Source organism: Bombina bombina, chromosome 7 (assembly GCF_027579735.1).
Source record: "Bombina bombina isolate aBomBom1 chromosome 7, aBomBom1.pri, whole genome shotgun sequence".
Classification (NCBI taxonomy): Eukaryota; Metazoa; Chordata; class Amphibia; order Anura; family Bombinatoridae; genus Bombina; species Bombina bombina.
Genome location: NC_069505.1, coordinates 177,689,908 through 177,701,227, shown reverse-complemented (window position 1 = coordinate 177,701,227; position 11,320 = coordinate 177,689,908). Strand labels below are relative to the sequence as shown.

General features: G+C 37.8%; 1 protein-coding gene across 1 annotated transcript in view; it reads right to left on the bottom strand.

Moving 5' to 3' along the window:
• SYT12 (synaptotagmin 12) overlaps positions 1 to 10,429 on the bottom strand; it is a 375,529-nt gene extending 365,100 nt beyond the window's left edge. The window contains exon 1 of the mRNA XM_053720440.1: positions 10,321 to 10,429. The gene's annotated coding sequence lies outside the window, so the exon portion shown is untranslated. The remainder of the gene's footprint in view (positions 1 to 10,320) is intronic.
• Positions 10,430 to 11,320: the final 891 nt, after the last annotated feature.

Below are 11,320 nucleotides of genomic sequence, written 5' to 3'. Positions count from 1 at the left end.
AACACAATTTAGACACAACTGGGTAATCCCTAAATTCTGGACAGGTTGTGGGGTCCTGAGGACTGGTTTAAGAACCACTGATTTAAGGGAACAGTCATTCAGTCATCGGCAGTCGGATGAAGAGGATGCTCTGCGTCGGATGTCTTGAAGATGGACACGCTCCGCTCCGGAATGATGAAGATAGAAGATGCCGCCTGGATGAAGCCTTCTGCCGGTCTAGATGTCCTCTTCTGGCCGGATAGGATGAAGACTTCGGACCCTCTGGAGCACCACTTGTGCCCAGCTGGGTGAAGACGGCTCAAGGTAGGGTGATCTTCAAGGGAGTAGTGTTAGGTTTTTTTAAGTGGGGGTTGGGTGGGTTTTAGAGTAGGGTTGGGTGTGTGGGTGGTGGGTTTTAATGTTGGGGGTGGTATTGTATTTTTTTTTACAGGTGAAAGAGCTGATTACTTTGGGGCAATGCCCCGCAAAAGGCCCTTTTAAGGGCTATTTGTAATTTAGTATAGGGTAGGGAATTTTATTATTTTGGGGGGCATTTTTTGTTTTATTAGGGGGATTAGATTAGGTGTAATTAGTTTAAAATTCTTGTAATTCTTTTTTTTTCTTCTGTAATTTAGTTTATTAGGGTTTATTTTATCGGTAAGTATTTAGTTTTAAATAGGATTAATTTATTTAATTATGTTAAATTTATTTTGTTTGATTTAAATTATATTTAAGTTAGGGGGGTTAGACTTAGGTTTAGGGGTTAATAAATTTAATATAGTAGCGGCAACGTTGGGGTCAGAAGATTAGGGGTTAATAAATGTAGGTAGGTGTCGGCGATGTTAGGGACGGCAGATTAGGGGTTAATAAAATTTAACTAGTGTTTGCGAGGCGGGAGTGCGGCGGTTTAGGGGTTAATATATTTATTAAAGTGGCGGCGATGTCTGGTCGGCAGATTAGGGGTTAAACATTTTAGTTAAGTGTTTACGATGTGGGGGGGCCCTCGGTTTAGGGGTTAATAGGTCATTTATGGGTGTTAGTGTACTTTTAGCACTTTAGTTAAGTAGTAAGATGTTCCGGTGTTAGCCCATAAAACTCGTAACTACTGACTTTTAAATGCGGTAGGAGTCTGGACAGGAGAGGGTCTACCACTCACTTTTTCAGGCGATCGTAATACCGGCGTTAGGAAAATCCAATTAAAAAGATAGGATACGCAATTGACCTAAGGGGATTTGCGGTAAGCTAAAATCGCGGAAAAAAAAGTGAGCGGCAGACCCTTTCCTGCCTGACTCGTAATACCAGCAGGCGTTAAAAAGCAGTGTTGGGACCCCTCAACGCTGCTTTTTAAGGCTAACACAAGACTCGTAATCTCGCCGACTGTTTTGTGCCTTCCAAAGGTAACTCAGTAAAAGTAATAGTAATATGTATCATTCTGCGAATGAACAGAATTCACATGTTGTGACCCTGACCTCATTCCATCCCAGATTGTGGGGAGCATATGTTCCCCATATTTACCATTGCACAAGCAAACGCTGCTGCAATGCCGCACCTATGCAGCCAATTGTGTGAGAGTAGGGCTTGTCAATCATCCTGTTTGAATGAATCCGGGGTGATTTTCATGCACCAAGTCCAAGTTGGCGAGAGGGTTTATAAAGTGTTTATAAAATGGTTTAAATCGCTGCTTCATAAATATCAGTTGTAGGCTCAACTGAAGGAGTCTGCAACCGAACAAGGCATTAACCCAATGATAAATCTTGCCCAAAGTTTTTAATCCCTTTGCAGGGGTTTGTAAGGCTCTGAGATGCAGTAGGGGCCATGTTATACTTACTCTGAATTGAATACTGGAACCTTGCTTCTGTGACTGGCAGGGCCAGTGGGTGCGCTTAGCTCTCACATGTCCTGATATATACATAAAATAATTGTATAGTTTAAATCTGCTGGGTCTGCTAAAAAAAATAATATGTGCGTATTTCTCACTGAAAAATAACTTACAGTGGGGCTTAAATGTGAACAGCATCTAAAAATTCTAAAACAGCTCAGAGCATGAGTGGAAATGGCCCAGCAGTTAAAGGTTTAAAGCTCTCCGCTCTGGCGAGATTATCAGTATTGCAAGAACCCTAAAATAATTTTAGAAAGGCACATTTTATATTGAGAGCTGTTTATTTTGCAAGGTTCTGGAGGTGAAAGAGAGAATTCAGTTGCATAAAGTTTTGAGACTGCATATAGACAGCTCTGTATGGTTTAAAATACATTCTTTATTTCTACATGTTAAAAACACAATAGGGCACAGCTCTCCCAAAGGGTCTGACACCTTCCTTTCCTGCCACAAAGCCACTTCATCAGATTTATCACACACCTGTACATGCTGACATTAAAGGGTATGCTTTATTAATAAAAAAAACAGCAAACATTTACAAATATAGGTTATGCTAAAATCAAATTAATATAACCAATCATCGTTTTCTTACTGCTTTAATTTTAACTTTTCAACTAACAAAGTTACTGAAATGAGGCAATAACTGAAGGGAAAAAAGAGCTGTGCATTCGGTTCGTCACGAATGCACAATTGCGACTTATATACTGTATGGATATTAATTTTGTTTAAAGGAAGCAAATATTATAATGAATGCTCTAAACAAAATTCATTAGTATATATTCGTTATCCTTAAAATTTGTTTTGCAAGGTATAATAGTGACAGTGGGGGACGCGCTTATCCAACCCTTCTTCACAGAGTCCAGGGCCGCGGTAATAGGAGGATAAATGCGGCTGGATCTCGGAGCCTGTACTAAAGAAGATAATTTAGCACAGGCTTTGGGATTCACTACACTAATCCTCCTATTAGCATAGCCCTAGATTCGGTGAAGAAAGATCAGATTGGCCCAGCACCCACTGCGCTATAGGTAAGAATTCTAACCTACAGGGGCACTGTGCCACCTGCAATAAGGTAATATTTATATTACACTACAAATTACCTTTGCTGTCCTTTTAAATTTATTGCTAGAAGGAGAGAATACACTTCACACATCGCAGAGACCTTAAATTACATTTAGAGATTTTGTAAAATTCAGGAGGAAAGAACAGAGTCATAGCATATTCAGGAATATATTTGCAGAACTTCTGTACATAAAAGAAAGATTAATACATGAAAATACCCCCATCAGAGTATTGTGCACAAATACTGTAATGAAATTCAAGTATACCAGGTATATACCTAAAACATTCCAGAGAACGAGCCAACATTCTTAGAACTATGGAGAGACAAGACTGACCTACTGGTGCTTATCTGCAGTCAGAATTGTTCTGCAACGCAACAAAATATGTTGTTGTTTCATGAAATGTTGACATATTATGAATGATTCTACCGAATCTGTTTTGATTATCAAAAGGAACAATTCTGCCATTTATACAGCTTGGGATTTCCATATCTTTTCTAAAACTGTCAACATTGTTTTGATTTAAAATGTTTTTTTATTGTTTGTTTTTTACACAGTATACACCAGTGTTTCAGTGACATTTATTTCAGTGACAGCAAATTCTAACACCCATTTATTGTGGAATTTATAACCATTCTCTATAACAAACTATTCCTGTTGAAGTTTTGCTCAGCTCTGTGATCATTGGACTGACAACATCAATTGCTTGTTGGGTAACAACATTTTCCAGATCTACAATAGTAATTTAAATATAACATAATATGAAGCCTTGTCATGTAAATATCAATAATCGTTTATGAATTCAATGAGTCAAATAATTGAAAACCTTCAAGCTTTTGAATTTGCATCAAACAGTAAAATGACAGAAATATAGCAACATAATTCATTCCTCATAGCAACTAGAAAAAGCAAATTCCATGATGTCTAAATAAAGCTTATTGTTATTTTCAGATTTACTTGTAACAATATTCTGGTTACTATTCCCTTAGGTGATGCAGCTGCAAATCCTCCTATACTGAAGAAAACTATTTTTATTTAACCAGAGTCTTCTAATTAAAGTATGGTAAACTCTCCCCTTTTTAAAATCATATCCAGACTGTTAGTGATAATTTAGATGGAGTTTAATTAATCCGTTGTAACGAATATGCGCTATAGCTTACTTTTTAATATAGATATAAAATTCAAATGCCCCACGTTCGGCCGCCCACTTCAAAAGTCAGTTTGTCTGTGAGCTAAAGGTTTGAATTGTTGTCCAATCAGCGCTCTAGCTACAACAAAAGTGCCTATGGGGAAAGCTCTGATTGGAGATTAATTCAAACCTTTAGCATACAGAAAAATGTACTTTTGAAGTGGGCGGCCGAGCATGGGGCATTTAATTTTCATATATTAAGTAACGGCTAGATTACGAGTTTTGCGTTAAGATGAAAAAGCAGCGTTAACAGCTTTTTCACTACCGCTGCTATTACGAGTCTTGCAGGTTTAGGTGCACCGCACACTTTTTTGGCCTTACAGCAAAACGACTCACGTAAACTTCGTAAACCCTTTTTTCTATGGGACTTCCATAGTGCCGGTATTACGAGTCTGTCCTGGGTAGCCAAAAAGTGAGTGGTACAGCCTCTACCGACAAGATCTGTAACGCATTCTATAGTCAGTAGTTAAGAGTTTTATGGTACAACGCTGTAGTATAAAACTCATAACTAAAGTGCTAAAAAGAACACTAACACCCATAAACTACCTATTAACCCCTAAACCGAGGCCCTCCCGCATCGCAAACACTACAATAAAAATTGTAACCCCTAATCTGCCGCTCCGGACATCGCCGCCACTAGAATAAACATATTAACTCCTAAACCGCCACACTCCCGCCTCACAAACACTAGTTAAATATTATTAACCCCTAATCTGCTGCCCCTAACATTGCCGCCACCTACATTATACTTATTATAACCTCTAATCTGCCGTCCTCAATGTCGCCTCTACTATATTAAATGTATTAACCCCTAAATCTAAGTCTAACCCTAACACCCCCTAACTTAACTTAAATATAATTTAAATAAATCTAAAGAAATTACTATTATTAACTAAATTATTCCTATTTAAAACTAAATACTTACCGATAAAATAAACCCTAAACTAGCTACAATATAACTAATAGTTACATTGTAACTATCTTAGGTGCTATTTTTATTTTACAGGCAAGTTTGTATTTATTTTAACTAGGTAGAATAGTTATTAAATAGTTATTAACTATTTAATAACTACCTAGCTAAAATAAATACAAATTGACCTGTAAAATAAAGCCTAACCTAAGTTACAATAACACGTAACACTACACTACAATTAAATAAATTAACTAAATTAAATACAATTAAATAAACTAATTACACCTAATCTAATAGCCCTATCAAAATAAAAAAATATAAAAAGAAATTCCTGAGGAGGAAAAAACTTAAGAGGATGCGCTTGGAACACAGGTTATCAAAGTGGGACCTACCACTTTATGATTGGGTTTGTACCCGTATGCATAAATAAAAAAAAATATTTTTATAAACAGCACAGTGTTTGGTATGTGTAAAAAAATTTTTATAATAATGACGAAAATAAATTGTGTGTAAAACAAGTGCTCAGGACAATTTGTGTATAATATTAGTGATACATTGAAATAATCAGATATCACAGATAAACAATGATATTTGTGGCGATTAGTAAAATATATAAAAAAAGTACTTATCAATGTCCCAAAAATTGCTGTGATGTAAAAAATAAGTGTCCAATCCTAATATGTGAACGGTGATGTGTTCAGGTGTTTGGCGTGCTCCTCTTGTGTCCCGCGGTGCGATGGGTCAGGGTGTCTAGAATGGAAGATAAACAAGGGGCGCCAACATAGTGTGAATCGTTCAAACAACAAATATAAAAGTGATGTGCAAAAAACTACTCACAAGGAAAGTGGCACCTTAAATGAATAAGGTGCGATAAAGCAGGCTGACATTCAAATTCCAGCAGTCAGTACGCTGGAGGTCTCACCCAGAGGACCTGTGGAATCCAGATAGGCGTCTAGAAAGTAGCACCCATGTTTTTTAGGGCCAATGGCCGGACCAGGTGAGCTGCAAGCTGATAGGTGTTCTCCTGCTGCACTCACGCCACCGAGACTTTTCTCCAAAAACGACAGTGTCAGTGTATGAAAGGTTCCGTGGTAAAAGTCCTGTTTCAAAAACAAGTGGATCGTGGAAAGAAGCAAAAATACCGGGTCGTGGTATAAAACAAACAGTATTTATTTTGCAACGCGTTTCTCAGTCTATTCCAGACCGTTTCATCAGGCATGAACTTGCCTGTAAAATAAAAATAAACCCTAAGCTAGCTACAATGTAACTATTAGTTATATTGTAATTAGCTTAGGGTTTATTTTATCGGTAAGTATTTAGTTTTAAATAGGAATAATTTAGGGAATGATAGTAATTTTATTTAAATTGTTTTAATTATATTTCAATTAGGGGGTGTTAGGGTTAGGGTTAGACTTAGGTTTAGGGGTTAATACATTTAATATAGTGGCAGTGACGTTGGGGGCGGCAGATTAGGGGTTAATAAGTGTAGGTAGGTTGCAGCGACATTGGGGGCGGCAGATTAGGGGTTAATAAATATAATGTAGGTGGGGGCAATGTTGGGGGCAGCAGATTAGGGGTTAATAAGCATAATGTAGGTGACGGCGGTGTCCGGAGCAGCAGATTAGGGGTTAATAAGAATAATGTAGGTGTCGGCGATGTCGGGGGTGGTGGCAGATTAGGGGTTAATAAGTGTAAGATTAGAGGTGTTTAGACTCGGGGGTTCATGTTAGGGTGTTAGGTGTAACCATAAATTTAGTTTCCCCATAGGAATCAATGGGGCTGCGTTACTGAGTTTTACACTGCTTTTTTGCAGGTGTTAGACTTTTTCTCAGCCGGCTCTCCCCATTGATGTCTATGGGGAAATCGTGCAAGAGCACGTACGACCAGCTCACTGCTGACTTAAGCAGCGCTGGTATTGGAGTGCGGTATGGAGCAAAATTTTGCTCTACGCTCACTTCTTGCCTTTTAACGCCGGGTTTGTAAAAACCTGTAATACCAGTGCTGCAGGAAAGTGAACGGTGAGCGAAAACTGCTCGTTAGCACCGCACAGCCTCTAACGCGAAACTCGTAATCAAGCCGTAAATTGGTGCACATATTCGTTACAACGGATTAATTAAACTCCATCTAAATTATCACTAACATTCCGGATCTGTTTTTATAAAGGGGAGAGTTTTCTCATCACTTTAATAAATATATCCCTGGAATGCTTATGAAATTATACTTTTAAACATTTATTTGAATAAAGATCTTTAAACATATTTTTAAAAAAATGGCTTTTATGTTCCTTTAATTTAAAGCTCATTTTAATTATATTCCCATATGTAAAAGGATTTTTAATCTGAAGTAAAGCCCACAGTTCTCACATTCATAACAAACAGAACCAACAAAAAGTTATAGAATAAAATACCCAAACGAGTATAGTGTGTGCAAGAACAGCGCACCAATGGGAGCCTCGTTTTCATGCCAGCAGCCAGCAGCAAAACACCTAATGCAGCGGGCAAATTGCAAAGCGTTGGGTTTTAATAAGAAAATATATATGTATTTGCTTATATACATAAATATTTATGTGTTTATATGTGTATATACACATATAAACACATACATATATATATACAGTATATATATATATATATATATATATAAAAGTAAATACATGTATATTTATAGAGAAAACACAGACCCCCCCATTGACCTCCATGCTGTGCCGTTTTTTTCTAACACCTCAAATGCCCTCAATTTAACCCATTATAACTGCTTTGTGCAGTTTTTTAAAAAATAAAAATGCTCATATATTTATTTGATGTTTCTGTACTGTCCTTTCTATTTTGGGGGTAATCGGGACAACATTTTTCATTAATCAGAGGTCTGATCTCTGGTTACTGATTTCTAGCGCCAAGTGTAAAATCGAGCTTGCGGTAGCATTAACCAGACACTTGTAATGGCTGGTTATTTAACATTCGCTGGTAAAGGGACACATTTGCCTCTTTACCAGCAAACGTTAAGATGGCGCCTCACTTGTAATCTTGCCCAAAGTTACTGAAAATGAAATCAACAAAAATAAGTGTGATAACAAATACAAGGTAAAACACCTAAAATCACAGAGCAAAATCAAATAACCAAAGTGCTGCCAAAACAACATGTAAAATAGTAAACAAAGGATACGATCAAGTCACAATAACTGCAAATAGGTCCCAAACCAGCTGTGGGGGCCGATTTATCATCGGTCTGTCCAACATGATCCACTCAGAGGATCATGTATGACAGACATCAATAAAAAAAAGGAGAAAGAAAATCATAAACTGGCACACTTGTTGGGGGATAGTTAAACAATTGAGTGCTGTGTGGTGGATGGGTGATTAAAACATAACTTTTAATAAATGTATATAAAATAAAAATGGACTATGCCATAAAAGTACTTAAACAGTGTCAACAATAGAGACACTGGCTCCTCTTATCAGTGATACAGCAATCAGTCTGTAGCGAAAGAAACCAACAGTAGCATTCAGGTATTTTCCTCTCTCATAGACTAGTAGTAAGCTTTCTAACAGTATTTGGATAAGAGGAGCAGTGTGAACGCCTTCGCACTGCTCCTGGTATAAACAATAGTTTACTTGTTGGCCTTTAAGGCAATTTTTACATAGACTAGCCTCAAATACTAGCTTAATATATTGATTGTTCTATCGGAGCTTAATTGTTTGAGAAGGGCCCTCTATTCCTATTGTTGATTCTCCATTTAGACCTTTGTAAACAGTTAATCCAAATTCTGTTAGAAAGCTTACTACTAGTCTATGAGAGAGGAAAATATAGTTACCTGAATACTACTGTTGGTTTGTTTTGCTACAGACTGATTGCTGTATCGATGATAAGAGGAGCCAGTGGGACCTATCTATCAAGCTCCAAATGGAGCTTGATGCCCCCTGTTTCTGGCGAGCCTACAGGCTCGCCAGAAACAGCAGTTATGAAGCAGCGGTCACAATGACCGCTGCTTCATAACCTGTCCGCCTGCTCTGAGCAGGCGGACAGACATCGCCGCAATTCAACCCGATCGAGTACGATCGGGTCGATTGACACCCCTACTGGCGGCCGACTGGCCGCGAGTTTGCAGGGGGCGGCGTTGCACCAGCAGCTCTTGTGAGCTGCTGGTGCAATGCTGAATACGGAGAGCGTATTGCTCGCCGTATTCAGCGAGGTCTGTCGGACCTGATCCGCACTGTTGGATCAGGTCCGCCAGACTTTGATAAATTGAGGCCAGTGTGTCTATTGTTGACACTGTTTAAGTACTTTTATTTTATGGCATAGTCCACTTTTATTTTATGTACATTTATTAAAAGTTATGTTTTAATCACCCATCCACCACACAGCACTCAATTGTTTAACTATCCCCCCAACAAGTGTGCCAGTTTATGATTTTCTTTCTCCTTTTCCTTATTACAATGTTTATAACATTAGCATAAGGCACTGCCCACCTCTAAGTACATAGGTTTATTGGAGGGGGATTTATGGGGATAGTTTAAACCCAACCCCTCTCTTCCCTAGGGGTTTTAGGGATTTCTCATTAAGACATCAATAAATGCCGACAGCATACACAGTTCTTGTGAACTTCTTGTGCAATGCCGCCCCCTGCAGGTTCGCGGCTGCTAGCAGGGGGTGTCAATCAGCCCGATCGTATAGGATTGGGCAGATTGATGTCTGCAGCCTCAGAGCAGGCGTTCTTAAGACCGCTGTTTCATAACTGCTGTGTCCGGCTCACGTGGAACAGGGGCATCAGGGGGCCATTCGGCCCTTGATAAATCGGCCCCACAGCCTCAATATATCTGGCCACAAATACTGTGACAATCTGTTGAATTGAGTTTCGAATTTGGGCAAAGTAAATTGTCATTTGTCCTCAATTTAGACTTAATAATTCTCAGTAGGAAGACTCTCAACATGAGCTGTTATCCTCATCTGGCTTTATCAGAATTATTGTGTATTACTCCTATCATTTGTGTATTAATGCATTAATGAGTGTGAGTTTTTTAAATAATGTAGTGCCATGACATACGCTGTGTAATTTTATATTTCGCTCCCTGTCCTGCAGGCTAGATATATCCCCACTAGAAATAATAAAACCTATCACAAATGTACCTTCTATATGACTTGTTTTAAGGATTAACCCATAGTTGAATTGTCTACTCAATATTCATCTATAAAGAAGATTTATGTACATATGGTACAACATTAATCCAATTTTTATGTCTGAATTTTTTTTATAGATTGATTTTCAGCATTTTATATGAAACCATTGGCTCAATAACATGATGATTACCTCAACAGGAGGCCAACATGAAGTGAAGTCTTCTGCTCAAGCTGTATTCTAAAGCCTCAGTACTGTTTTAGTGACCCCACTGAGCTTGAGATGAGACCCAAACAGTGATCTATAGAGCAGGATCATCAATAGGAAGAGGAGGAGAGATCACTTTTCACAGTGAGCCCTTCAGTCTTTATTTTGATTGGTTTATCTCTATTAATCACATCATCTTAAGCCAGCCTTCATGTGAAAAACATTTTTATTTTACTAAACATTTCAAGTAAAACCTGTAAGGTTCCAGGATAAATATCATTATTTTACTACACAAATGTATCTGTCACCAGAAAGAAATTTTAGTTTAAAAACATTCTTTTTATACTACATACATTTTAAATGTTGCCCACCCTTTCCTATCAAATTCATTTTGCTTTTGTACAACCCAATGGTGCTATAGGTGCCAATTCTATTTGTTTCAGGTTTAAACATTTAAATAACTGTGCTGCAGGCAATTACTTACATGTTGCAAGTAACAATAGCAAATCAAATATTTTACCATAGTGGTCAGACACAGATCTGTAAGTAATTTGCTACTCTAAGCATCAATCAAATTCCACTCAAATAGTAGTGCAAAGATAACTATTAACATGTTATGCACCTTAACCTGTTTTTTTAAGCGCTCCCTACCCCAAAAAATAATGTTAAATATGACTAAAATGCTTCCCTGAAATAAACACAGCACTCTGTTTAACCACTTCACAGACTGGAAGCAATTAAAGTGTAGCTTTAAATAAACGTGCAAAAAAGCACCATTAAACAGTAAGGGGTAGATTACAAGTGAAGCGCAAACAGTTTTGCGCAAGCGTAATCATGTTTTTGCAAGCCATTTTCATAGCGTTGATATTACAAGTGGAGCAAATCGACATTTACACTTCAATCCTTACCGCAATCTCAGGGCTCTGGTTAACTGTTTTCCAAAACAAAAAAGTTGCACAAAACACTTCAAAAATACATTAAAAAG